Source organism: Rhipicephalus sanguineus, chromosome 11 (assembly GCF_013339695.2).
Source record: "Rhipicephalus sanguineus isolate Rsan-2018 chromosome 11, BIME_Rsan_1.4, whole genome shotgun sequence".
Lineage (NCBI taxonomy): Eukaryota > Metazoa > Arthropoda > Arachnida > Ixodida > Ixodidae > Rhipicephalus > Rhipicephalus sanguineus.
In genome coordinates, this window is record NC_051186.1 from 108,619,878 (window position 1) to 108,647,721 (window position 27,844).

Genomic DNA, 27,844 nt, shown 5'->3' on the forward strand with positions numbered 1-27,844 from the left:
TGTCACGAAATAAATAGCCAGCACTGTAAGCACAATGGACGCTGCGCCGACATGATGCCTGCATAGGCTCTTCTGCTAAAGCAGTTTGAAAACCTGAGGTGGTTCTGTGGTAGTATACGTGACTGTTACGCAGAAGCACGGGTTCGATTCCTGCTGGGATCTTGATTTTTATTATTCGCATTTGTCAAGTCGACACTGCAGATGACGGGTTTTCTTAACGCTGTCATACTTAAATACCTAATGTATGTTCTCGCCGTTCCTGCGTAGATATAAACTGTGAATCACCTGTGGCGCTTCTCCCTTAACCGCGGCCCGTATTATATGCGCATGTGCCATGCCTGACCAGAGGAAAAGGTTTATTGACGTACCCAACAGATTTTCAAGTTATTCATGTCATGGTGAGATATTCAGGTTCGTCAGACCGTCATGGCCTGCTATGCCATTTTCCTTCTATACCAAGTTAACGAGGCGACCACGAGAGCACCGAGACCAAGCAGTCTAGATAGATAGATAGAAACGCGGAAAGTGTCTTTGATTAGCTTAGAAATGCTTCGCATTTAATAAGTTTTGCAACGGGTGTAGTATGCAGCATGCGCCACTCCTTCATTTGTTTTCTATTTCAATAAAAAAAATATATGAGTGTGCGATAAGGAAGTGAATTATTCAGTCAAGCTCAGAAATGTAGAATTTTTAAATACTCAAGTTTTCTTCCCTTAAATTGAGTTGCCCCAAGAAGGCAGACATGTGCCGAATGGTAGGACGGGAGCAAGCAACACTACACACTGGGCGGTGAGAGAACGACAGTCAGGGTGCTGATGAGATTCGCGCACTCTCCCGCGCCTAGCGCTGTTTTTTCTGTTTTGATGGTCAACCAACCAGCCCAGTTAGGTGCGCTCCTGCCAAATGTTTATCTGTGGCAAGCCAGAATTGTGTTTATTTCATGAAGCAGGTGGTTAGAACACTTTTTATCTAGGCTCGTACCTATGCGCAAATAATACGCATAAAAAATTTGAAAATATAGGGTGGAGGAACTGACCCTTCACGCCCCCCCCCCCCGGTTCCGCTCAAGTTATGCCACTCCCCAAAGCTGCTTGCTTCGACCAAAGAATGTATCACGATTAAAGAAGGCTTGATATGCTGGAGCAAGCTGAACAGAATCATTTACTGCAACAGAACCTAAACTGTTATTAGGCAAATATATGTTGAGTGGATGTCCGTGGAGGAAAGCACTCTGCATTGTGCAGAAAAATTGCGAAGATTATTGGAGCACTTAACTTTCACACCTACTGGGCGGGTGTTATTATTTTACTAATAGTATAAGTACTCTCTGTACCAAGTTTAGGAGGATTGTAAGCGCTATAAAGAATAGTCCCCCGTGGGTTAGTATTTTTTATTTCTCAAGCTGTTTGCATCAGGTCAGAAGCGACGAGGTGTAAGCAAACCATATGCTTGCGCAGCAAAATAGTTCTGTTTGTAACTGCATTTTAATTCCAGAAGGCTAAGACAACTGCGTTTTTACGACTTGCTACGTCAGAGCATTACGTGATACGCTAATCACAATTCGCATGTAGGTCATAAGCACTTAATTATTGCATCGGTAATTGCTGATAATTGTGAAGGCAAACCAACATGGCAGCGCCCACGCAAATGCAAGCGCCTGCTCCGATCCGAACTCGCGATTCCTGATTGCCCAGTGCCTAACAGCAATAAATGAACAGCGGAATCGACTATCCCTTTAAGTCATCTCACGCCGAGGACAAAATATAAGGTATGTTTTGTCCTTATTATTGAGATCAGCTGTTCGTTCAGCCACGCATGCTAAGCCTTCTCCCGGATTGTTGAGAATGAAGCTCGGGAGCACTGCGAAATAGGCACGAATTCACTGCTGCAGAAGCGTCAGGATGCAGATATAACGCAAACATAAGCGACGGTTTAGAACTTACGGGACACACTGCCCAAAACAACGACTTCATAATTTTGAGGTGCAAGGAGCCAGCGGCGACGTGCGCAGGCCATGTTGTTGTTTTTTCCTGCCAGGCGCTGTTTCCGGTGCAAACGTTGCTCCCCAACACTAACAGCATTGGGTGTGCTCGCTTAAAGAGAACGACAAATCGTTTTTTTCACCCACTTTTGGCGCGACAGAAAGCTCACCCTTCACAGTGTTTGCAGCTGCAGTAGTTAATCTCAAAAGCACGTAGTTATTTTACAAGCAGTATTTTTCGATTCGAAAGGCTCTAAACACGAACGTACTCTTCCTCCAGCAACTCTGAGAATTGACAGCGATGCCGCCAGCCCTTCTCGCAATTTTTGAAAGCTATCGTTGTTCTGCTTTCGCAGGAGTTTCTGTAACTATGCTGAACCACCTTTATTTAGAGCTTTTCAACTATTTTAGAAAATAACAAGCTGTTACAATGAGATGATGTGGCATTATACACCTTCCCTGTATCTGTACCGCGTTGTGCGCGCATGCGTCCAAGGTTGCCTGCGCCTGTGTCGTGAGTGGCTTGTCCCGGCGTCGTTACTGTCTCGATGCACGAGCCAAGCGAAGTAATAGAAAACATCACTACGCATATGTGGGGCTGCGCCGAGTAGCAGCGCGCGTCATTTCTGAGACGAAGTGTAGGTAGCAAAACTATGTCGCTCCAAAATCTTATCGACCTGGAAACTGCATGCACGGTTGCATGAGCACGCTGGAAAGTTCCCCAAGACGTGCTGACGAGCATAGGATTATTGCGTCACGCGAAGACAGCGTCAATTTATTGCATACTACTAACTCAGGGCTATATGTGCATTTTTATGGAGTAGGTAATACCTTTTAATATAAAGAAACAAACAATATTTCAATACTAACAAAAGAAAAATTTCAACCGCGTACAGCAGTCGACGGTCACACGGCCGGGTACATCGGATCGTTCATGTTTTTGCCGCCAGAGGCGCCAAAGGTCATTTTTCGCGACTGTCAACTAATAAAAAAATGTAAATCCACCTCTCACGAAAAAAAAGAGGGTTGGTTTGAGCCAATGGGACGGACAATCTTTCCATCAGTGGAGTCATCTCATTTTCATGTTCTGGGCAGTTGTCGGTTCCTTTAACTTGCTGAACGCGCGCTGATTATTTTGCGTCCCTGATGTTGCTGCCCAACGCTAAGTGCACAGATGCTATGGATGGCTGCGCAGACGACGCGGTGCGGATGAACTGTCATGATACAGAGACGCGGAAAAAAACAATTCAGTGTTCGCCGCGCGGAGGCGATGAAGAAAACGAAGCGTGCCGCGTGGTGCGTGCGGTGGTTCGAGGCAGCGCATGCAAGGACAGTCAGTTCTCGGCTGGACGTCCGGTCCGGGGAACTAGGCAACGTCATCTAGGCGTTCTACCGTTCCTGGACTCCGGCTGGGTGACTGGCCCAGAGACGAGGCGATCCGCTGCTGTCCCGGCTGCCGTTCCTGACAGGTGGACAACCGGTGCACGATGCTAGTACTCCGGCTGGGTGACTGGCCCAGGGACCAGGTGAGGTTCCGCGGTTCTGGCTGCCGTCCAGAGTGGCTGCGAGTTTCGTTCCTGTGGGCCGATGCTCCTGCTGCCGTTACGGGTGGCTGGCGCGACCCCGGTGCCCTGCAGAGAAGAACGTGGTGGCTGAGAGGTGCTGCGGAGCTGCCAAGCAGCTACCGATACCGTACTGCTGCTGCTGCTGCTACTGCAGAAGGCCGTGTCGTGGCGTGGTCCTACGCACGTTGAGGACGGCAATGATCCAGACGGCGCGCAGTCGACGAGCGACCGGCGCCGGTGTCCAGCAAGCCACATCGAAACACGGCGAGACATTTCTAATTTAGAGATATTGAGTACATCTAAGACTGCACATTCCTACTACCTAAGTGTTACACGTAAATAGTTGCACTTTCCAGTAAATACATTCTCGTGTGTGTGTGCACTCGTGGTTCCATTCAGTTCCTTGCTGATTGGTACTGGGCCCAAACCTGGTATAACATCAGAAACGCATCGTGAGGGGCGCTCACTCTTCCTATTGGCTAAATAGCCCCGTAGCTTCTACAGTGCTCCAACCAGCTTATGAGATGGACTATAGGGGCATATTAAAAAGGACGAGGCACGTAAAGAGAATAAAAAGGAAAAGGCTCGTTCTGTTGATTTCAGTTATCACGACAAAATAGCAGAATTGACATCTCAAATTAAAGTTAAGGTTTAATCAGATAAGAAACAATATTTTGTTCAGTTATTACACGATTTAATTACTACATCGCCTGAGATGTTTTGGAGAGTAATTTCCTTAAAGTCCGGCGAATGTGAAATCTTTGACGACCTTTTTAGGGATATTAGTGATCCAAAATCCATTGCCGACATCTTTACTGAACATTTCAGATATTTTTACGAGGTTAGGAAGGTAGGTAGTGTTCTCGTTGACCTACGGTTGCTTCATACTGATATGCCGATTCACCTTACAATGGTAATTTTACGGTGATAAAGGCGCGGTAACAAATTCCTAGAAGAAATAAAGGTTTTCGTTGCGCATGTGCCATATTGAATGGATTCAAGAGCCCCCTTTGAAATACTTATACATGTTGGCTGAAGTGTATTGATCTCGTGAATAAGGTATGACTCCTTATATTATCTGTGTCTAGGAGACCGCAAGTTTGACTGAAGTATGCAAAGTTTCTGCTCGTGGGAGTTGTGACCTGCCACATTGAAATCCTGTGTCACTGCTTTCGGTAATTCCTTCACCGCATACGCACGATTCCTATTTAGTGTAATATTAGCAAGCTGTCCCGTTTCACCATTGTACTGTTTGTGACAATATGAACATCTGGTCATGTTGGTAACGATTTGATATGATAGATTTGATATGATGGACATAATCATTCCCAGTGCTCTTAAATATAGCTTCATTTTCAAGGTGTTTGCAAGTCTCGTACTTGGGACGAGGACAACGCATTTTGTGGGCAGTAGAATATTTTTTTACTTTTACATGCATTAACATATCCTTAATGACCTATTACGTAGCATGTCCTATTACGGCGACACACGACCCTTGATACTTCGGGAAACTCTAAGGCGCCTGCTGCTTGCTAATATTAGATATTACTTGCAGGGAATATTATTTATATTTGGGAGGGCAGTTGAGTATTTGATTAGAAATGCTAGTGGCTGGTTGGGCTGCGTTTTAGCGGCTCTTCTATCTAGTGCTGATTTTGTATCTAGTTCTGTTGTAGGCCTTGTTTAGTTAAAGCTTCGTGCGTGTAATTTGTTTCAGCTAGTGTAATCGAGGTATTTCAGCTAGTGTAATCGAGGTATTCAGCCAGTGTAATCTAGGTATTCTTAGCCATCTGATGGTTTTCTCTCGAGTGGCGTGTTTATTGTTCCACTTTCAAGAGATACTGTCATGTCTAGGAAGTTTATTTCACTGGAAGAATGATACATTGTAAGTTAACAACTAGGGTGTAACTTGGTAAAATAGTCAAAGAATGAATTTAGAGCGTAAATGACATATTCCCATTTAACTAATACGTCATTTTGTAGCGGAGATAGGTACAAGGCTTTACCGGACATAACTTGAAAAGTTACGATTCTAACTGCCCCATAAACAAGAAATTGGCCGCCATCCCGCCCTGCGAACGTGAATATCCAGCGAAACTCTATCAAACACGACGCATGCTGATGGGGGGGGGGGGTATGTTTTATAATTACTTTAGAGTAATGGTAGTGATAATCACTTTGTGGTCATTGTGGTAGACCATGATTGGTTGAGCGACCATTTTTAGCAGGACGAATTTGCTCCTTCCGTAAAGCATTTTATTTACGCTGTTCTTCTGGTGTCTTTAATTTCCAATGTATACCCATGGCAGTCTTAGAATGAAGTGAATTATTTTGCTAGACGGGCCTCCCTTCTATATATGAAAAGCGGAAACACACGTAGGGAGAAGGAAGGGCAGTTTGGCGTCATTCGAAGCCCTGGTATAAGCGCAAAGCAGCTGCAACGTAGCGTTTACCGGGAACGCATAGAACGGTTTTCCCATTGTTCACACGCGCCTTATTATCCAGCATGCAGTTTTGATGCTTGTTTTGTGATTTTTTTATTGAAACAAAAACGGAGCTCTATGCTTTATGCCAGATTGCAAAGAAATATATGCTGTTTGCCTTTAATTGTTAAAGGGACCCAAACCACTCAGAAGTCGGAATTTAGCTATGTCGTTGCAGTTGTGCACGAGCGTACAGTAAACGCTAGCGGAGTTACACCCGTTTGCGCGTCTCGCTCTTTCCTTCGCTATACGCCACGTTCGTCGGCTCTTCTGTTGACCTCTCCGAATGCCCTTCCTCAGCGCCCGAGGTGAAAACTTAAGGAGCGCGCGCATCTGCTTCAGAGGATCACGTGAGCGTCTGGGGTGAGTAGTAGGATTCGCCCAATTTAAGAGACACAAACGCGCTATAGGAGTTTTGTGCTGACATCACAAAATGTTCAGGCCAACGAGAGGTATACAGCTTCGCTGTAAAACGTTCGTGTTCGTTGCTGCAAAAGGGGTACCCACAGTACTACCTAAAATTGATAGGTAGTAGGACGAATCACAGTCAAAATAATTAAGCGGGTGGACAAAACTTTTGGAATGAGAGATAAAATTAAGCATTATGTATTCGTTTGTTTTATATGAGCGACCTTGAGACTGCTTCAGTCGCTTCAGCGATGGATATATTCGTATTCAGGGAGCAGGCATTTCATGTTACCAGAATGGACTGATCCTAGAATGTTTGTGTTTCGGTAATCGAATCCATAGATCGAAGGAAATGAGCTGTACCTTGGAAAAAGATGGAATCCTAATAATAATAATATCTGGGGTTTAACGTCCCAAAACCACGATATGATTATGAGAGAGGCCGTAGTGGAGGGCTCCGGAAATTTGGACCACCTGGGGTTCTTTAACGTGCGCCTAAATCTAAGTACACGGGCCTCAAACATTTTCGCCTCCATCGAAAATGCAGCCGCCGCGGCCGGGATTCGATCCCGCGACCTTCGGGTCAGCAGCCGAGCGCCATAACCACTAGACCACCGTGGCGGGGCAAAGATGGAATCCTAGATGGTGTGTTAGATAATACACTCACAGATGTAGAGGGAGTACTGCCAGAGTAGAGCGACTCTATTACTCTCGCCAGAGTTCTTTAACTCCGTGGGGGAGTAGTGGAGAGTTACCCACTTGTTACTCGTCACTTTAATAGGGAGGCAATCACCGTCAGACTCCAAGGACTGACGTGTCGGCCCCCCGAAACGCACCACTAAACGTGGACAATTTAGAGTAGGTCCTTTTAGTGCGCCAGCGAACGTCTGTTGTGGTCCAAAGACCGAGTCAGAGCCAAGAGTTGATAACACAAAGAAAATATATTCTCAGTTAAGGCAGTACAAGCATCACACAAACATGCACACTCGGCTAGTATCAACTACAGCTCACAATACAACTTAGATGTTGTCTGACACAATGGAAACAAACAAATCGTGCATTACAAACTATTCAAGGACAGTTAAAGTCCAAAATATTAAACAACGCGTCCAGTCCACAATTCTTGGACGTAACTTGAATGCTTCTCTTCCAGGAAACACTCACGCAAACTCATGCGCTGATCGTCGTGTTCCTTCCCTCGTCGGTCCCGAATGTTTCTCTTCCAGGAAACACTCACGTAACTTATCCCTGCTCTCATGGCGTCGTCATCCGTTTCTTCCAGATCGACGATCGACTATCCGCACAACATCATAAACACGTCTTTTTTGGCTGGCGCAGCCACACTCAACATAACTTGACCACCTCCGGACCAACTGGCTCCTCGCTGGTGCTCAGTGCACGCTTTTATTTCCTCTCCTCCAGGTTCTAGAAGCGCCGGGAGTGTTCTTCGGCGTGCAGCACAGCCAAAGCTTTTGAAAAGGCGAGATTTTTCTCGTCGGTTCCACTCGCGGTGGCGTCACTCGGCTTTGCATCGGTTATTCCTTCTAGATATTTCCAGACTTGGCCGGGCGTTTGATCCGGTTGTCTGCGGCTGTTTCGAGTGGGCGAGGAGGCGCGTCGCAGCGCCGGCGTCTTTTGATACTGGTTTTTTGTTGCGCGCAATTGTTGAGCGAGCAGCTGGCGCTGTGCTTTCCCGCTGCCGTCTGAAAGCGGCGGCGGCGCGCGCTTTACTGACGCGCTTGTTTGTGACACCGCAGAACTTACTCTTTCTTTGAAGGCAGAGTAAAACAGACTGCGAACTATCTGCTACTCAGATGGAGTCTCCAATCTACAAACCTCCCGCGCCGACGTAGCGTGAACAGGGTCGGGAACTTCCTCCTAAGCAGACGGAGCAAAAACTAGCGGCGAGCCTCTGGCCGACGCCGCACAGCAATATATATAATTGTATCTAAACCATAATCCTACTAGACGCTATAAAATGTACAAGTTAATACGAGAGCTTTCAGTGATAACACAAGAAAATGTTGGTGATCATCATCCTTTGGTTGCTGAAACGTCAACAGAGACAGCTTCGAAGCCTCGAGCAGCGGAAACTTCTAACGCATCGCCAAAAGTTAGCTTACGACACAGACTAATTGAAACTTGAATAAGGCAGACACTAAAAGCATTATAGCAATAACAATAGACAACAAAATTGCTTAAAAAAAACCTTTAGGAGGAGGAATCGAACTTTTCACCCTAATTCTCAACCGAGTTTTGTTCCACTAGGCCACGCACCGATTTTTTTTCTTCAATGCATGGAAAGACGACTTGTTATTGCTGTGTTCCGCGCACTACATAATTCGCCACATTATAATGCACAACACCCACCCTGTTCCCTACAGTAGGAGGCATTTCCAATACACTGCCCTTACCGTCAAAAGACTAGTAAAAAAAGAGCTCACTGCTCGGCTTCCTCGTTATGGATCGCATAGTCAAGATAGACGCAACATTCCTTTCCAGATACAATTCGCGTCTTCACAACTAGAGACCGAATTTTAAGCAAATGTCTATTTTGTTCCTTGCGTTCCTATCGTGTCATTTTGATACATGAGCATCAATTGGAGGTGAAGGAGAGCTTTTATAGTGTTTTTACAGTGCCTATCAATGCCTATTTTTGACGTTTGTGCCTTATTGCCTAGAAATGCCTCGAAATTCTTATTTTCAAAATTGGCGCCTATATGAACACTATTTAATTGCAAATATCGCTTGCGAGAGCAATGAGACCGTTATTCATGTTACCGCGCAAAAATGACCTTTTGGAGCTCTATGAGGTTCAACCAACGCCGCTTGTTCAACCAACTTTCGGAAAACAACCGCTAGAACAAGTGAAAAGCGACGCGGTGGCGCTGTGTGTAGAGCGCTCGGCGCCTGTCGTTCCGGGCAGAGAGAAGGTCCGTTCGACTCCCATGTCATTCAATTTAGCGAAACTGTTTCTTCAGTTTTTTTTTCATTGTCGTCTCTTCGTGTGCGGTTTACCGCCATCAAATCCATGACGGAAATTATTTCAGTTAAGTCTTGGTGACCCCGGGCATAAAACACTTTTTTGTTAAAAAGCTTTCACCTCTACCGGCTTGTGTTCTGCGTACTTCACCGTCACAACCACGAGGCAATGCTTAAGCAGCTGTACTGATCACCATCAAGCAAGGTAAGTTCAAGCAAGCCTTCGAAAATTTTAGACAGCAGAATTTCACCTATTTTTCACGGTTTGCGTGCTCGCTGCTAAAAAGCGTACATTTTTTCCCGCACAAACACTAAGAACAATCCAAGGTTCTTATCAAACGAAATGAACTAGCGGCACTTGTCAATAAAAAACACACACAAATCCATGTGTTTATCTTCGGTATACTCGTCAGCAAAGTCAGAATGGCGTGTTTTGCCCCGCTCGTGCTTAGGTTGCTTGTTGGGCAATGTTGTTGGGCAATGCTTGTTGGACAGCGGCAGCAGTCAGTGTTCTCAGACAACTCTTTATTAGGACGAACCTGTGCCCGGAAAATGAAAGCCAACGTCCAAGCGATTGACGCTGCGCACTGCTAGCGGCGAGAACAATCGTCGGCGGTAAGGCAACTCGGCATTTACACATGCGTCATCGAAGATTCCAGTCTTATCGTTGGTGACTGCGTTCGTTACAGAATAATGTACACAGTTCGTGCTGATTGCTCAGTCTTATCAGAACAATCCAATACAATTGGGAATATTCGACATCCTGGCGCGGCGCGCGCACCACAGCGGTTATATGTGCAACGGGTCGGCTACGTCAAAGCGCGCGTGGCAGTATGCTGTTTCCGTCCCCATGGGATCATCCACTGATGCGTTCTTTACTTACTCGCGCAAACACAAAGGGAGAAAAAGAGAGTTACGAAGACAGGCACGACTAATAATAACAATAATAACAGAGGCTTTTAATTCTCACGGCAAAGGATTAACTTTTACTTCCGAGGTACCGGTTGAAAATAAACTTCAATATCTGGATCTCAAGCTAGAATTTTTGCCTGACCACGTACGTTGGGCGTTTTCGCCGAGGGTTGGCAAGCCTCTTTTGCATTGTGCTTCAAATCATTCGTGTTAAGAATGGCATAGTCACCAATTGTGTTCGGTGTGCGTTGTCAAAATCTTGTTCCCACAAAGCTCATGAAGCGTTTCATGAACAGGTTGCTCGACTGCAGGATGCAGGATACCCGTTCTCGGTGTTGCAAGCTAAATGCAGAACACTCTTAAAAAAAGCTTAAACAGGAAAAAGAGCCGTTGTTAAAAAGGGGAAGGCAGACTGATTCTAGTTCCCACGTAGTAGTGATTCCTTATGTGCACGGACTGTCCCACAGAATAAAAAAAGGTAGCAGGAAAGTACGATGTCAAGGTGGTGTTATCGTCCAAGAACAAAATCGGAAGTGCATGTGCTTTGGTTAATCAGAAATGTGAGAGACGGAACAGTACGCAAGAAGTTTGTACTTAAACATACGCACCAGTTTGTCGACTGTGCCATCAATGTAGTATACAACATTCCATGGCCATGTGGTCATGTGTACTTAGGGCATACCAGTAGATGTATTACTACTAGACTAAGAGAACACATGTCCAGTCTGAAAGGTCACCCTTGCACATTTTTAGTGCTACATTGTAGCGAGTTCGCATGCGCACCGTGTTTCGAAGGCACCTCTATTGAATACATACATCGAAATAAAACTTGTAGGGAAATGGCGGAGGCCTATTATATCGAAAAGCACAAAGATGAGTGCGTTAGCCACCCCTCGGTTGCTCTGCTTCCAAAAGAATTGTCGCTGATATCAGCATGTTAAGGCGTGTGCTCATGTGAGGCTGTGTGTGCGTTTCATGTTCTTGCTGCTCAAGCAGAACAGTGGGCGGTTAAATATGCTTGTATTCCAAAAAATAAATCAGTTGTTAGATCGCGCCTTCCTTCGTAAGTCTCTTCTTGTCCCTGTGTGTTTGTGCGAGTAAGTGAAGAATGAATTTGCTCCAACTAGGCCTAATTGCAGTTTTGCTTCATCCACTGATGTTTTCCCTATAGCAAATCTCATGCCCTCAGTCCTACTGAAAATGCCGACCTTCCTGACCAGCGTTTTTGAAGTTCGTACTATTTTTATAACCGCAACTGCGTGCCATTTGCAACGTTTAAAACTAGACTCGCATCTTTCCCTATGAGCCGCTGCATCAAAGATCTAACCATGTCTCCACAGGAGAACACCCCGTAATTAACAACTGAGTCAAATATATGCTTTGTCGGGACATTATCCAACCATCTCACAGTACTTGGACATCTCCTGTCATTCTTGTTGACAAAGATGAGGTTACGTTTGTTTCGCGCTGACTGCCGTATTTTGAATAAGGTAAACTGCACAGATGTAAATCCCGTGTGATGCATTGATGACACCTTGACAGTGTTCAAAGAGAAGAATTCTCGTCTCTAGATTTGCCATGGCTGAAGTCCCGATTGCTGAAGCGTATTATCACAAAACTGCATTTATAACACCTGAAGGAAACTATATTTTAGAATGATGCTCGTTGAACAACATAACGCGCCGGCCACTTTTGAAGGAATGATGAACAAAAAGACAGAAAAAACATAGAAAGAGAGATATTGAGAGAAATAAAGCGATACAAAGCGACATGAAGATAAAAATATATAGAAATAAAGGAAATAAATACATAACATGATAGAAAAACAAAGATGACGTAGGAAGACATAGAAAGAAAGAGACACGAAAAAGAGATCCAAAAAACAGAGAGCAAGAAAGAAAGAAAGAGAGAGAGGAAGAAGGGGAAACAATAAAAATGAAGATAGACAGATCGAGATAGCGAGAAAGAAATATAAAGAAAGAGATACAAAAATATATAAAAAGAAAAGGCAGTTGCACTCAACGTGAAACCTGTTGGACGTGCGGAGCAGTGGCTCGGCTATCCTTCAGCGACGCTAGCGTTACCGGGAAAGTGCGGGCTGGCGTTCTAAACGTGCAGCCCGCTCAGCGCCCATGGCGGGAAAGAAAACTTTTACTTGTGGTGCAGTGGCGCCTCTCGCCTCTCGCCTCATCCTTTTCCTTCACCTCACTCTCACTGCCATTTTCCGCCTAATTGCTATACTATACTACACACAGCTATGCTATGGTCTACACTCACCACCTGCTTTCCCTCATCCTCACCCTCGCATCCACTTTCCCCCAATGCTATACTATACCACCCCTCCTACACTATGCACGGATGAACAATGCTTTACCATCCGCCTCATCATTTCATCTCTCCTCCTCGCCATCCGGCTACGCTATGCCCTACCCTTCCGCTCCTTCTCATCCTGCCATCACTGCTCGTAATTCGCAAGTCCTTTCGGCCTTTTTTTATAATGTACTACACATGAATATGTTATGCTACACCCTCCACTCGTTCTTTCCCTCCTCGTCACCCTGACATCCCTTTTCCACCCCCTTGGTATACTGTACCAACCCGTTCCTTTATACCACACACGGCTAAGCTATGCTCTACCTTCTCCCTCCTCCTCATAATCTCTTCCCTTTCTCACCCCCTTACTCAATCGTACGGCTCTTCGACATCAATGGGTACGTCGTCGTTGGCGTAGGGCTTCAATCGCTGCGGGGTCTTCTCGCAGCCGCCTTTCCTGTTCCGCATTCCTCAGCCGCCTTTACTGTTCTCTAGTATTCTCTCGTTGTACGTACCACTGAAGCTTTCAGTAAAGATGCTGCAGCGAAGGTGAAACGTGCGGCGACGACTTTATCACTAGGTTAATCCCGACGGTTCATGAAAGCTTTTCTCAATTACCGGCTACGCCTGTCTAGAAACCTTAATAAGTGTTTGCCGCCCGTCTGTTGCCTCCTTCATTTTTAGTGGACCAGGAGTGAGTAGTGGGATTCGCGCAATTTTTGTGGCACATACCCATTCATGAATGATATTTTTGTACACATATCTACAACAAAGTCTTTACGGCGGGCTTAGACAGCTTCGCTGTTAAAATTAGCGCAGGATGCGCTAAGTCGCGCATGGCTGGGTCCAAGATGAGCTGGTGAGCACGCGTCAGCTGCTCTTGTTAACCCATATATGCCCAGTGTCCTACATATAGAACGCTTTTTGATGCACTCTGACACGGCTATTTCTTTAGCTGATGACTAGCGCCACCTACAGCACATCAAGCAGGCCTCATTATCAATGTACGCAAGCCTAGACTTTGCTTGCTTTTCATGCTGCGACGTGCCGACCGCTTTCTCCGGGCGAACGCGTGATTTGCATGAAAGACGTCATGCAGAGGAAGAAGTGCAATGTCGGTGTGCACCTGAAATGTTACAAGCCTTACCACAGCCGCACATAGCACCCCTAATGCTCAGTGTCCTATATATATAGGACGGCTTGAAAAACAGTGTTCCCTTTAACTGGCAGTAAATAAAGAAACTTGTGCTTTCTTTTAAGGGTACAAGTACACTTTTTGTAAAAAAAAAACATTTGTTTTGTCATTTTTTCTGAGTTTGAGCATATATGGGTTAACAGTGTGTACGGAATGTTTCGGCGGTGACCGAGCGCGCGCCGGTTCGTTGCGCACGCTTAACTATATTCCTTATAGATAACTTCGAGCATAGCCCCAATTTTTACTTAGTTTCTTCAAACGTCTCTCTGAAGCATGCTTTATCTAATTATATATTCTCGTTTGTGCTCGATTAAATTTTAGTGCAGGAAGCGTGAATGTTGCCACGTACATTCGCGTGGGACTATCCAATGGTATGGATTCCCCACCAGATTGCGATAAATAATTCTTGGGCTTGTGCATCAGGACACAAATGTACAAAACTTACGACAGTAATTGTTCTAAAGCAGAAAAAAGTCGAAGTTACAAAAAAGGGCATAATTACCATCAGCACCGAACGTTAGTAGAAGCAAATAAATATACGACATTAAAGATACGCGTAATACATCGCGTAATTTTTTTGCAAACCTTGTGTCTAACTGGTTTATTGGTGTAGGGAAACTGTGACGTTGGTCGAGCATGTACCCATATCTGATGCGCAAGCTATGTGCCAGAGATATTCGCAGAGGTCCCGATTCTAAAAAAAGTACGTTGCATAAACCAGTATCCAATTGTGATTGCACCAACTATATGGAGAGCACTTTTAAAAAATGTTGGGGGAGGGGGTTTCACTACCTCGTACAAAGTAGGGAAATAATTACACTTTAAACATCAATAAAGCGATGTGGAAAATTGTGCTAGAACGCGATATTATATTTGAGCTTCTAAGAGACATGGATATCACTGCCCTCGTGCTAATTTAAGGATAAAACCACAAGCGGCTCATGAGAAGCGGATTGCGATCGTCCGGCGGGGTCCGTCATCTGCGAAAACACACATGGCTCCAAAGGTCACGTGGATCCGCGTGGCGCGAAAAACCAACGGAAAGGTGCCGCCTTTCAATTCTCTTTGGTGAAACCCTCGAACCAAAGCTCTTGCGATGTCCTCACTTCGTATCAGCCAGATGGGCCGTCGTTACAGGCTGTATTAGGATGCCTTGATGCATGCATTTCTTCGCTTATGTGTAAAGTTCCACGGAAGCTTTGTGGAACGCTATCTCGTGGCGGGACATGTCTCAGAGCACGCGTGACCGCCCGCCACAGCAGCCTCCTAGTCCGATGAAACGTTCATTACGCTTTCAATATGTCTTCACCGGAGAATAAAACGTACGAACCAGTTGCATGAACATGAAGACCTAGTAAATATACTTGAACAGAAGCAGCTCAACTAGCCAAGAATGTTGTGGGACGAGCCAGACATTGTCAAAAAAATGCAACCCAATACGTCTCTGCATCTCAATCTTCGGAACAGTCAACGAGCAGCACTCACGAGAAAGCAAGGCGAGTGTGATAATTCCCTTCGTCAACGCGAAGCTGAATCAAAACGGCCTCAACGTGGTATTTGCCGACACATTAGAAAGAACTAAGCGCTCAGGAGAAATATTGCTCGACGTATGTGCAAACGAAACACTAACTGAACATTTATTGAGTGTGTTAAGCTGTTTATTGGGCGGTACTCTGCGACAATGCGCAATGGCGACAGTCAAGGCAAAAGCACGGACTCTGAGCGCGAGCGGCGTTCAGAAGAGGACGGTCCACTAGAAGCCGCTCGAGAGCGCAACCTTTAAACAGTACAAGGCTTCGCCACAAATGCAATAAATGTGCCTGACTCATTATATCATAACATCAAAGTGGTAGAAAATGCCAGAAAAAAAAACGCAGAATACATTACATATATTAAAAACTCAATAAAATCAGCGCGGTGAACACCTTAGCCGTCAAGGTTCTCTTGGTGATCGATAAGAGACCCCAACAAGCATTCTTTTGTTTATTTAAACCCAAACATTTATGGGCAGCTCGCATGCAGAGATTTTTTGTAACGAATGTTGTGTATGGAATACGGCAACCCTCCTGCTTATTTTCTCCAAAACCTACCTATGGTCGTTAACGACCATAGGTACGTTTTGGAGAAACCTACCTTTCGGCCGTTAACGAAACGGCCGAAAGAGCACCAAGACCGTGGAAAGTAAACCATGCCGATCATGACATACATATCATGATTTTCATGTTATTAAGTGTCATTTATGTTCGTCATACAGTCATGCTATGCCGTAGCAATTTCGGTATTCATCCCAATAATTAAACGGCCTGGAGAGCACGAAGTCGTAGGCGGATAGATAGATAGATAGATAGATAGATAGATAGATAGATAGATAGATAGATAGATAGATAGATAGATAGATAGATAGATAGATAGATAGATAGATAGATAGATAGATAGATAGATAGATAGATAGATAGGCTCAAAGTCTCAGAAGTTCGCTGAGAAATGCTTCGCATTTAATAATGTTCATTACAGAGGTTGCACTGAAAGGTGCTGCCTGTCTCTCAGTACCAGTGGATTGCTGAAGCAAAAGGATTCTTCCTGGTGCCCTGAAAGTGGCACAACTGGCCGCAGCATTGGAATGATAAAGGTGTGCAAGTTCATGTGTGAGGCATAAGTGTGGGTGAGTATAGTGCATTGGTCGTGACTATATGTTTAATTCTATGACGTGAAAAATCGTGTTTCTCAATACTTTTGTTCGCAAAACTTGAAACGTTCATTCTCTTTCAGCATGACCACATGGAAGCATTATGTTTCAAATTCAGGTTCAATTTATAGTATGTTGTCAAGTACTCATTGTTTTATTTTAGGCTTATTTAAGTACATAAGCAGGCTCCTGTCCTAACATCATTTCAAGTCCCTTCAATAAACCTCCGTCCATCAATGAGGTTAATGTTGTATCCACTAGACCCAGTTTCTTCTCCCACTGGTTCCTCATGGCTGGCAGCACTTTGAGGCAGTGTTCAACTGCACTGGCTACCCTGTCAGCCCAGTTCAGGTGACCATGCTTCGTCATTGGTGCCCTAGAAATAAAAATTGAATGTTATATTTTTAAGTCACCATAATCTCAGAACTGTTGTGCTGTGCGTGAAATAGAAGATAATAGCTGCAAAGTGGGCTTGGGCTAGGTAATGGTTAATTTTGAAAAAAGCTACTGTTAGACCAGGGGGGGGGGGGTAAGATAAACAAAACAGTGTGTCTTGTGTCGATCTTTTTTTGCAATATTATGAGCTATAAATATGGTTCCAAATATTACACGTGCTATAACACATTGAGGAACCCCACAGCATTCAATTATTAATTGCCTGAGAAATTCTTTGTATATTGATTGTAACAGCACACATGTGTGCATTATTTCTGCTAACAGCAGTCTGAACTTCCTAGCACTTGTACAATGAAAAATGTTGAGCTCATTAGTTTTTCCATTCACATGTCATACTGTTCTGATTCATATTTCTTTTATGTCAACCTTCTTGCTATACCTAGGAGTTCAAGTGTACCTCGTTATACAGAAAAATAAAGATGGCCTGTAGATTAATATTCACCATGTGCCACTTACATCTACAGCATAAAAGCTACAACGGCAAATCCCTCCTTAGATCACTTATGTCGCCTCGCCTAATTTATCACCTGTCCCGACCAATATGGACACCCTGGCTCCGCGTATGACCCATACAAGTCAGCTTGGATCCTGGATTGGACGAGAATAGCGAGTAAGCGGGCTTTGATTAACACACATTAACCCTAGTGCTGCATAGACGGAATGGATGAAATATAATGAAATTTCTACTCGAATCGAGTTCGAATCGAATAGTGCCGAATAGTGGCTGAAAATACCGCATATCGAATACAAAGAGTTTATTGAAAATTGAAAGAAAGAACAAAGAAATGAAATCTGCTCATGCTTTTTAATATATAACACAGTGAGTGACAGCTACCGAAAGCCTACAAATTGTCATGCATAAACACAGTTTGTTCCACATGACCTGGCTTCAGATTCTCTCGCCGTGACGCTACAGTGTTTTCTGCATTTGAAAACATGCGCTCACTGGGCTACCCTTATTTATATATCTTATTTACACGAAGTGTGTACCGCCAGTTACGGCAAGACAGAGAAAAAATTAGAGACTCTACGGTGCGATGACAGTTTTATTATGCGCTTGTTGAGGAGGTTTTTTTCTTTTTTTCGGCTTTTATGGGCGCGCAGCCATGTTGATAGAAGAGCCTCCATTCGAGTCAGCAGCGGCACTCCTAACCTTATAATGGCTAAGAGAGGTGGGTACGTAGCTAGTCTTTTTTTTCCCCTATGGTTGCGTAACATGGCTCATCTGAAGACGGTAATGTGTTTCATCGTCATGAGTGCCCCGGGCCGGAACATCTTCGGGCGCCCGTCCAGAGCAGCGTTTTAAATGCGAGACGGAACGATGGGAGTTTCTGAACGAGTGGTGCGCTGCGTCAGTGGCGACTGGACAGCTTGAACAAATTTTCACATGTAAAGCCAATCGCCCAGGGTTTCTCGGGCCAAAGTTGGGATGTTTTACGGCGCTTGAGGCATGCGCGACCAGTCTATGCAAGTCCGTGGCATCGTTTCGGAAGGGAAGTTGTGAAGTGCTTGACTGTGTAGAAATGGCAATCTCCTTTAGAAATAAACATGCGCTCGCTTTTGAACCAGGATATTGTTGAGACGCGTCGCTCGGCAGAGCTGCGCAAGTGAACAACTCGCGTCCCAAACAACAACTGAACTTTTATTATCACCCTTCCTCGCGAAGATAACTTTTTCGTGCGGGTGCATGCGCTCTCTGCACCGCACACAGAAGCACCGCTTTGCATCGCCACAGTACTCCCCCCCTAGTGAGTGCGCGCGCAACGGCCGCACTCGGACGACCCACTGCGGTTCATAAGTTCATGCGCACCGGGGGTCTCGTCCACCGTCCACTCCGCGTGAACCGTTTGAGGACTTGTTGGGGCTGCGCTACGTGGTCTGCCGGGGGTGCCTGCGAAGATGGAGCTCGAGGTGATGCGGGTGCTTCGCTGTCTGAGTCCACGTGTGCTAATTTACGCGGTCTAGAGAACCACGTCGTGACGACCACCTCTGTCGATTGTAATGTGCTTGTCTGCCCGTCGCAGCACCTTGAAGGGGCCGTCGTACGGGGCCGGAGTGGACGCTGTACGGCGTCGTGCCTCACAAACACGTGAGAGCAGGAGGAGAGTTTCCCGGTCCACGTAGACTGACCGGCTGCGGGCGGACGCGGAGGAACAGCGCGTAGCTTGCTCATGATGTCTCGTAGTCGCGCGGCGTAGTCCCGCGTTCGCGTACACGTTCTCGTCCTTACTGGTAGTGAAAAACTCCCCTGGGAGGCGAAGCGTTGTTCCGTACACCAGGTCAACGGAGCAGCATCCAATATCTGCTCTCAGAGCCGTGCTTAAGCCCAACAGAACAAACGGCAGTGCCTCTACCCAACTGTGACTCGCAGTAGCCGTCAGGCTCGTCTTCAGATGGCAAAGGAACTTTTCCACGATACCGTTATCGGATTATACCGTTATCGGATGGTAGGCAGTTATTCTGATGCGGTAAGTACCCAAGAGCCGGGTGACGCTTGCGAACAGGGCTGACACAAACTGTGTTCCGCGATCCGTAGTCACGGTTGCCGGCACTCCGAAGCGGGCCACCCAGTGGAAGATAAATGCGCGGGCGACGGTATCAGCAGTCATGTCTGGAATGGGCACTGCCTCCGGCCATCGCGTGAAGCGATCGATGCAGGTTAGCAGGTAGCTTTGCCCCTGGCACAACGGCAGTGGTCCCACAATGTCAACATGCACATGTGCAAACCGACAGTCCGGCAGAGGGAAGGATCCCAAGGTGGTCACAGTATGTCGCTGAACTTTGGAGCGCTGGCATGCGAGGCACTCTCGTGTCCAGTGTCGGACATCCCGGTTTATTCCTGGCCACACGAACCTCGCTGTGCATAGCCGTTGCGTGGCTCGAATCCCGGGATGCGCCAGGCTGTGCAGCAAGTCAAAAATGCTGCGACGGAGGTTCGAGGGGACGAACGGTCGGGCCCTGCCAGTAGACATGTCGCAGCATACGGATCCTGTGGGTTCTGCCAACCATTGCAGCTTCAAGGCGCTGGTTGGGGACGTCAGTAGACGCTTCAATTCTCCATAACTGCGTTGAGCCGTCGTAAGTGCGGTGAAGTCCACGCCACTCGGCAGGATGGTGGCATTCACTGGACCGCGCGAAAGAGCGTCGGCAGCAGCATTATCCGTGCCACTAACATGGCGTATATCTGTCGTGAATTCTGCGATGTACGACATTTGGCGGAGCTCCCGTGCCACGTGCGCACCAGAATCGGAGTTCGAGCGCAATGCGTAGGTGAGTGGCTTGTGATCCGTGAGCACAAAAAATTCTTGTCCTTCCACATAATGTCGGAAATGCCGGATAGCCGCGTATATGGCCAGGAGTTCCCTACCGAAGGTGCTGTACCTTCGTTCGGACGGGCTCAGTTTTCTGGAGGAGAAGGAGATTGGTCGCCACACTCCACTCACCCTCTGCTGCAACACGGCTCCAATCGCTGCATCGGAGGCGTCTTCCATAACACACTGAGGAACACCCAGCTGTGGGTACGTGAGCATGGTAGCATATGCGAGAGCTTCCTTAATCATCCGGAATGCTTGTGTGGATTGTTCGTTCCACTGAATGGCAGTTGCCTTAGATCCAGATGCCGCAAGTAGGCTGTGGAGAGGGTGAAGGATGTTGGCGCATCTCGGGATAAACCTACGATAGAAATTCACTAGTGCCAGGAACTCTCGAAGCTGGCGGAGGTTTCTCGGCTGTGGAAACTGCCGTACTGCTTCCACCTTGTCCTTCTGGGGCTGTACTCCGGCACTTGAAATGCTGTGGCCCAAAAATGATAGTGTCGGTACCCCAAATACGCACTTTGCCGTATTGATAACGATGCCGTTCTCTTTCAGTCGCTGGAGTACGTAGCGCAGATGCCGCTCGTGCTCTTCAGGAGTGCTGCTAGCAATCACAAGATCATCGAGGTATACCTTGCAAAAGTCGAGGCCACGAACAACGCCATCCATAAACCGTTGAAAAGTTTGGCCGGCGTTGCGTAACCCGAAAGGCATGCGTAGGAACTCGAACATTCCGAACGGCGTTGTTATTGCAGTCTTGGGAATGTCCTCCGGTGCTACGGGTATCTGATGATATGCTCGCGCTATATCTATTTTAGAGAAAATGGTAGCACCATGCAGGAAGGAGGTCATGTCATGAATGTGCGGGACTGGGTAACGGTCTGGCACGGTCACCCGGTTCAGCGCTCGATAGTCCCCGCAAGGGCGCCAATCACCGTCTGTCGATTTTGGGACCATGTGAAGAGGTGACGCATATGGGCTGGATGAAGGACGTACTATCCTGAGTTCCATCATGTGGGCAAACGCCTGTCGAGCCAACCGCAGCTTCTCGGGTGACAGGCGCCGTGGTCGCGCATAGACCGGTGGGCCTGTGGTTTCGATGTGATGCAGGACGCCGTGCTTTACTTCTGGGAATGCCTGTGGCTGTCGCGTCAGCTCTGGGAACTCTTGTAGTATTGCGGTGAAGTACGCTTCTCCAGCCGGACTAAGGAAGGCCGGGCTGATAAGGGGTGCCAACACGGCGTGCCCTGTACCGCTCCCCGAGAAACAGGATCTTGAAGCCGTTTGTTGCGGACGTCGACCAACAGACCAAAGAACTGGAGAAAGTCTGCACCTAGTATGGCGAATTTGACCTCAGCAGCTCTGAACACCCAGCTAAACGTTCTGCCGAAACCGAAGTTCAGCGACAGTGAACGATGGCCATATGTTGTTATCACCGTGTTATTGACAGCTTGCAAGGGCGATGTACTAGGTTTCTTTCTTTCAGCTTGTGACGCCGGTATAACGCTCACGTCGGCGCCTGTGTCAACTAAGAAACGTATTCCGTTGTTGCGGTCGGTAATAAAGAATACTGAGGGACGACTTGGAGGCAACGTAGTAGCACTGGTCGCCCTCAGTACCTGCCGCGGCTGTTTCCCGAGTGCGCGCACGGTGGGACACATTTACGCGCACTACTTCCGAACCTCCGATGATACCAGCAGATATACTAGTGCTGCTTTTGCGGCAGCGGCGTGTTAGGCTCGGTTATCGTTTGCGCCCTCCTGCTTGTGTGCAAAGCTGATACTCTTTCGGCAAGTCGAGCAATCTCCTCACGCGTCTCTTGGAGTTCGTTTAGAGGCTGTCGCGCTTGCACGGCAGCCATGGGTGTGGGCGGTGTCATTGCTACCAGTTTGTCAGCAAGTTCGGCGGCTGCGGTTAAATCCCTGTGCTCTAAGGCCGCGATGACCATGCGGACGCCGGAAGGCAACTTTTGCAAAAAAAGTTCTCGGAGCAATACTCCATCTATCGTGGTTGATGTCTCGCCGAGCAACTGTTGCATGTGCCGCAAAAGCTGACTAGGAGTGCGGTCGCCGAGTTCCGTGCCGCGAAGCAATTGCTGCAGTCGTTGTGGTTCGGAGGGCGTAACTCGGCGAACAAGGGTTTCTTTTACTGTTGCATATGCGTTTTCGACAGGTGGTGCGAGCAAGAGATCCCTGATTTCACTGGCTATGGCAGGCGGCAGACTGCTGACTACGTAGTGGTATTTCGTATGGTCTGCGGTGATTCGTCTGGCTGCGAACTGAGATTCCACTTGTATGAACCAAAGTGCGGGGTCCACAGTCCAAAAAGGGGGCAGCTTACCGTCGACTGCGGAGACTGTCGGAGTGGCGTCGGGCGTGGATGCTGAATCCATATTGCGGCTGGTTCGACACTCCGGTTGCTGCGTGTTCGAATCACGTCCGGGTCACCAATGTTGAGACGAGTCGCTCGGCAGAGCTGCGCAAGTGAACAACTCGCGTCCCAAACAACAACTGAACTTTTATGATCACCCTTCCTCTCGAAGATAACTTTTTCGTGCGGGCGCATGCGCTCTGTGCACCGCACACAGAAGCACCGCTTTGCGTCGCCACAATATCGTTGAAATTATTAACGAAAGGCCTGCTGTAACGAAGTGAGTGTTAGCATTAGCCACCCCGCCCTAACCATGTGGCACCATTGGCCTTTGTCGAGTTTTAGATATTCGTCCTGTCGAATTATTTGAAACTACGAATAGTAGCTATTCGAAATTCGAAACTCAAAAATTCGCACACCCTTAAGAATTTCCCAACATAACTTTGCTTACAGTCTATTCACATCATACATAGATAAGTTTGAACAGAGCCCTTGCTCTCATATTGCAAGGCTCTGATGGCACTCAAAAAGTAAACAGAAGAAGCTGGTTGTATGGCATTAGCTCATGCTTGGATGGTGAGCAATATTGTCTACAGGAGCATGGCAATCACACTAAAACAAATAAATAACTGCACAGCCTTTTCATATAATCCCATGCATTAGTGAGAATTGACATTTTGCACATTCTTTTTCAGACTGTGTGGATAGGGATGACGTTCAGCCTTCTAGTTATTACATCGTCGTTCATATATGTCTGATGGTGCTCTTGAACCTCTGCCACACATGCCTCTCCACTGCCGTCACTGTGAAGCTTCGGCACTCCGAGACTCGTATCACATCAAGATTCGTGTGCCCTAGCACACACACGTACACATGCTGATGTCAAACTCTCGTCGGCGACAAGCTAAAGGGGAACGTTGACTTGGCCACAGCATTGCTGTTTTCTAGATTGAGTGTTGCCTCCAGCCTAAGAATTATGCGTGTCGTGGGTCTCGATATAATCATTGAGCAATCCTTCCTCTAATGTAATGCATGCTGTTGGGATAGTAGGTTCCTAAATTTAGAAGAACGTTTAAACTGCACAAAGAAGAAACGTTAGAAACATATAACACGCACACACATGAGGCGCAGACTTTAAACTGTGTTTATTTCTTGAAGGTAGAATGTTTATAAGAGATGACAGAGAGCAATCGCACTGATAATCTAACAGACTGCACAAATGGGGCAAGACCATGTGCGTGTTAACATGCCAGAAGGGTCTTTCTGTGACAATCTGATAGCATTTTCGACTGGTCATTTGGGAGCACTCTGACTGTGTTTGAAACTGTTGAATTCAACAGCTTTAAACCTATTCGACGAGAACAAGCAGATATGCAAGTCATGTTTCTCCTTCCTGATCATGTCTTGACCCGATAACGTTAGCAGGAAAGGTTAGTTGCTATTTTACATTCCTTTTTTCGGCGCTTACGGAGCACTCGAAAACGACGAGTCAAGATGCAAGTTTTTTCTATCTGAGGAAAACAGCTCATGTTGTCGCGGTTCTTGCATTGTAAGGCAATATTACAGCTTGAGCTAGTGCGCATGGATCGCTTGTGTTCCTGCGCGCGTTCCATGAACTCTAAAGGCAATACTGCCAGCTTCCACACTCGAGGCGTGGGAGTCACTCCTGTCATCAAATGACCAAAGTATTCAGTCGGAAGCTATTCGCTTGGCCGGAAAGCCCGTGGCGACCTACTTGCCACCACCATTCGAGCCACCGGCAAGCTAAATTCAACGATCTCGCTGTGCAGTCAATAAAGTTGTTTTTCTCTCTCTCTTGAAGCAGCGGCCGGTTTGACGAATATATGACCGACCACAGGGCAAAGGAATTTAATAAATAACATTTGACATGCATTTTGTGTAATTATTCTTGTGGTCTTTGTGCACTAGCCTTGCTCGTTTTTTCCTTTATTCAGCAGAGGGCACACACGTTTGCATGGCACTAAAAGCACGGCGCGAATTCCGTACCTTTCTGCTACCTTTATGATGTTGTGCGATAGGCAATGCAAATATGGTATAACTTAAGGTGGTTGCTGAATCAAGCGTTGCTGTTACCTTTCTGTAGATTTTATTTTCTAAAGTAGGCTTTCAGAAGTGCTGCGGAATAGGTGATCTGGGTAACCGGTGGACAGCAGGCACTCATTTTGGTTGTTGAAATTGGCTACAACCTTCTGTGCATAGCATTTCTGTAGGGCTGAGAGGAAGACATTATGATGCCTCGTTTCATGAGTTTGGACTGTTCGCTCTTGTAAGACAACATACCTTTGTTAGACCTTGTGTGGTACAACCATCAAACGAGGGTGTCGGTTAAATGCCGTTTAAAATCTAGAAACTGGGTGCAGTTGATCTTGGTGAACAAACTGTTCGAAGCACGCAACACGGAGCACGGCGATATTTAGACAGGAGGTCTAAATATCGGGGTGCCGATATTTAGACCTCCTAAACTCGGGGTGGTCTGTGATGCATCCTTCAGACTGAGCTGCAGTGACAGGGCGTCCCATCTCTCGACAGCAGAGGCACTCCTCCTCGCTGAACTTGTCGAGTGCCATGCAATGTCCGCAGTCGCACCTTAAACAGGCGCCAACAAGCGCTCAAAAATTTCACGTTGGGCTATGTCCGTAAGATAGTGCACGAAATATATAGCAGCTGGAGGCGCCTTTATGCGTAAGGTATCGTTCGCCGGGAGCAGGGCATGACAAAATAACAGGAACCTTTTATACGGGGGGGAGTCTGATCAAGATCTCATTTCTTGAGGCATAGCTTCCTTGCGGTGTCAATCGTAATAAATAAGCTCAACTCTGGTCCGGTTTGACGTACAATACAGGTGTTGCAAGGCGCGCTTTTGACAATTGTCGAGTCTAAGCGGAAACGATTTTTTTATTCGCGAGCGGCTTATTTCCCGGTTGCGGTCTCTATCGTGGTCGAATGCGATCGACAGTGCACCGTGTCACGGGACATTAAGCGCGAATGGCTCATTCGTAGACACGACGGCGTAGACACCGCTGCGGACTAGGCTCAATGACATCGCTTGGATACTGTAGGAATAAGAAGCCTCAGGAGAGTTGCACAGCGCACGCGAACGGAAATCTGGCCCAAGAAGTACACGGGCAGTAGAATACACGGGCAGTAAAACGCTTTAGCACTTACCAGTCAGTACGGGTGAGTCACGAATGAAGCTATTCACCGACGACGTCGCTTGGCTGACTGGCCACCTCACCTTCCGTCGACGAAAACGAGGCTTCGCTGTCCGACGGCGCATGCTGAAACACTAGCCGCGCGTCCTCGAAGAAGCATATCGCGCTCCACTTGGCAGAAGTCGCTGAAATGTAAACCTGTTTCCCTTGCGAGGTCTTCGTTGTAACGTTCAGCGGGTTCAGTCAGCGTCTGCACCGCTATCCATAACAGCCATGATCATGGAAACACGGAAGCAGTCATGAACCAGCGGCAGCGGCCGCTGACGCGTGCGCTGACGTATCATGGCGCCCTCTGATTCGCTGAGATCACTGAAATCAGTGACGACACAGCTCCAGCACCGGATTTAGGGCGAGGGAAATGAGCAAGAGGTATTTGGTCTTTGATTACAAATTTCTCCAGTAAGAAGTCATCTTTCTGCACCAAACAAAAACCTGCACGCATTCTCGAATGTCCATCTTTCGTCCCGTAGCAACTTCGTGTGTCTCTTTAGTGTCCTTTTCAGCTATCGTGTTCGTGTTATCAAAAATTATTGATTTTGCGCTCTACACGAGGCATCACTCAGGTAATTTGCCTGTTTGTGATGTCATTTCTCCCATAAATTTACCGAAAAATTTGGATTTGGCGAAGAGCCACTAGAAACACACCTACTGGGGCACAGAGTTGTACGGAACGCGTTACAAGAAATAGATTACTTGTAATCCATTACATTTTCTTGTAATTTCGTAATAAAATCGATTAACTTTTTAAACTGTAAAGTCCCGACTAATTCAATTATATTTTCTTGTAATTGATTACCGGCCATCAATTACCTATTTTTTCAAAATAAAGTTCGAGTCTTCTACGAAATAATAATATCTGGGGTTTAACGTCCCAAAACCAAGATATGATTATGAGAGACGCCGTAGTGGAGGGCTCCGGAAATTTCGACCACCTGGGGATCTTTAAAGTGCACCTAAATCTAAGTACACGGGCCTCAAACATTTTCGCCTCCATCGAAAATGCAGCCGCCGCGGCCGGGATTCGATCCCGCGACCTGCGGGTCAGCCGTCGAGCGCCATAACCACTAGACCACCGTGGCGGGGCGAGTGTTCTACGAAAGTACTCGTCCGGAAAAATATGCGACCACTAAATATTGCCACGAACTATGCCTCATTATTTGTTCTCGTAGCTGTTTTGTGGCCAGCGTCTGGCCGCGCCCGATCGTCTTATCTACGTTCGAAGCAAAGCGCATGTTTCCTTCTTTCTCTTTGTTATGTCGCGCTAGCTGTCTCATTTTGATAGGCGAGAGCGTTTCGCCCTGTCGCCACCAGTCTAGAGTTATCGGGGTAATCCGATGGTGCGGAAAATATAACGCCGCGGTATCCTTCTTCTGCCGACGGTCGCCTACACACGTCGTTTTGTCGGCTCTGCTTCGCCGCCCATGTTTTTGCTTTGAATTGTTGCGGAGCACAAGTTCGCTCTAATAAACGTTCTTTTCTGAAAGAACCTGGCATCGTACTTGGCTACGTGACATCTGGTGGAGGTGCTGGGTACATGAACCCTCAACCTTCTACAAGTGACCGGGCAAGTGAAACTCGTACCAGCCGGCGACAGCAAGGTCTTCAGCCGGAGTATGGGCTGCTTCCAGAGAAGGTGAAGAAAGACATCGTGACCACCGTGATGAGCGACGCCACCACGATGACTAATGCTACCAATCCTCCCGTAGTCCTTCAGCAACCCAGGGAGCCGCCACCATTTCATGGGTCGCCCTCGGAGGATCCCGAAGACTGGCTGGAGCAAGTTGAACGGGTCAAGCTGTTTAACCGTTGGGACGACGAGGAGACACTGAGGCACGTGTTCTTCTACCTCGCAGACTCAGCTCGAACTTGGTTCGAAAACCACGAGAGATCCCTAGAGTCCTGGCAGGGATTCAGGACGCAATTTTTAACGACTTTCACTACGGTCG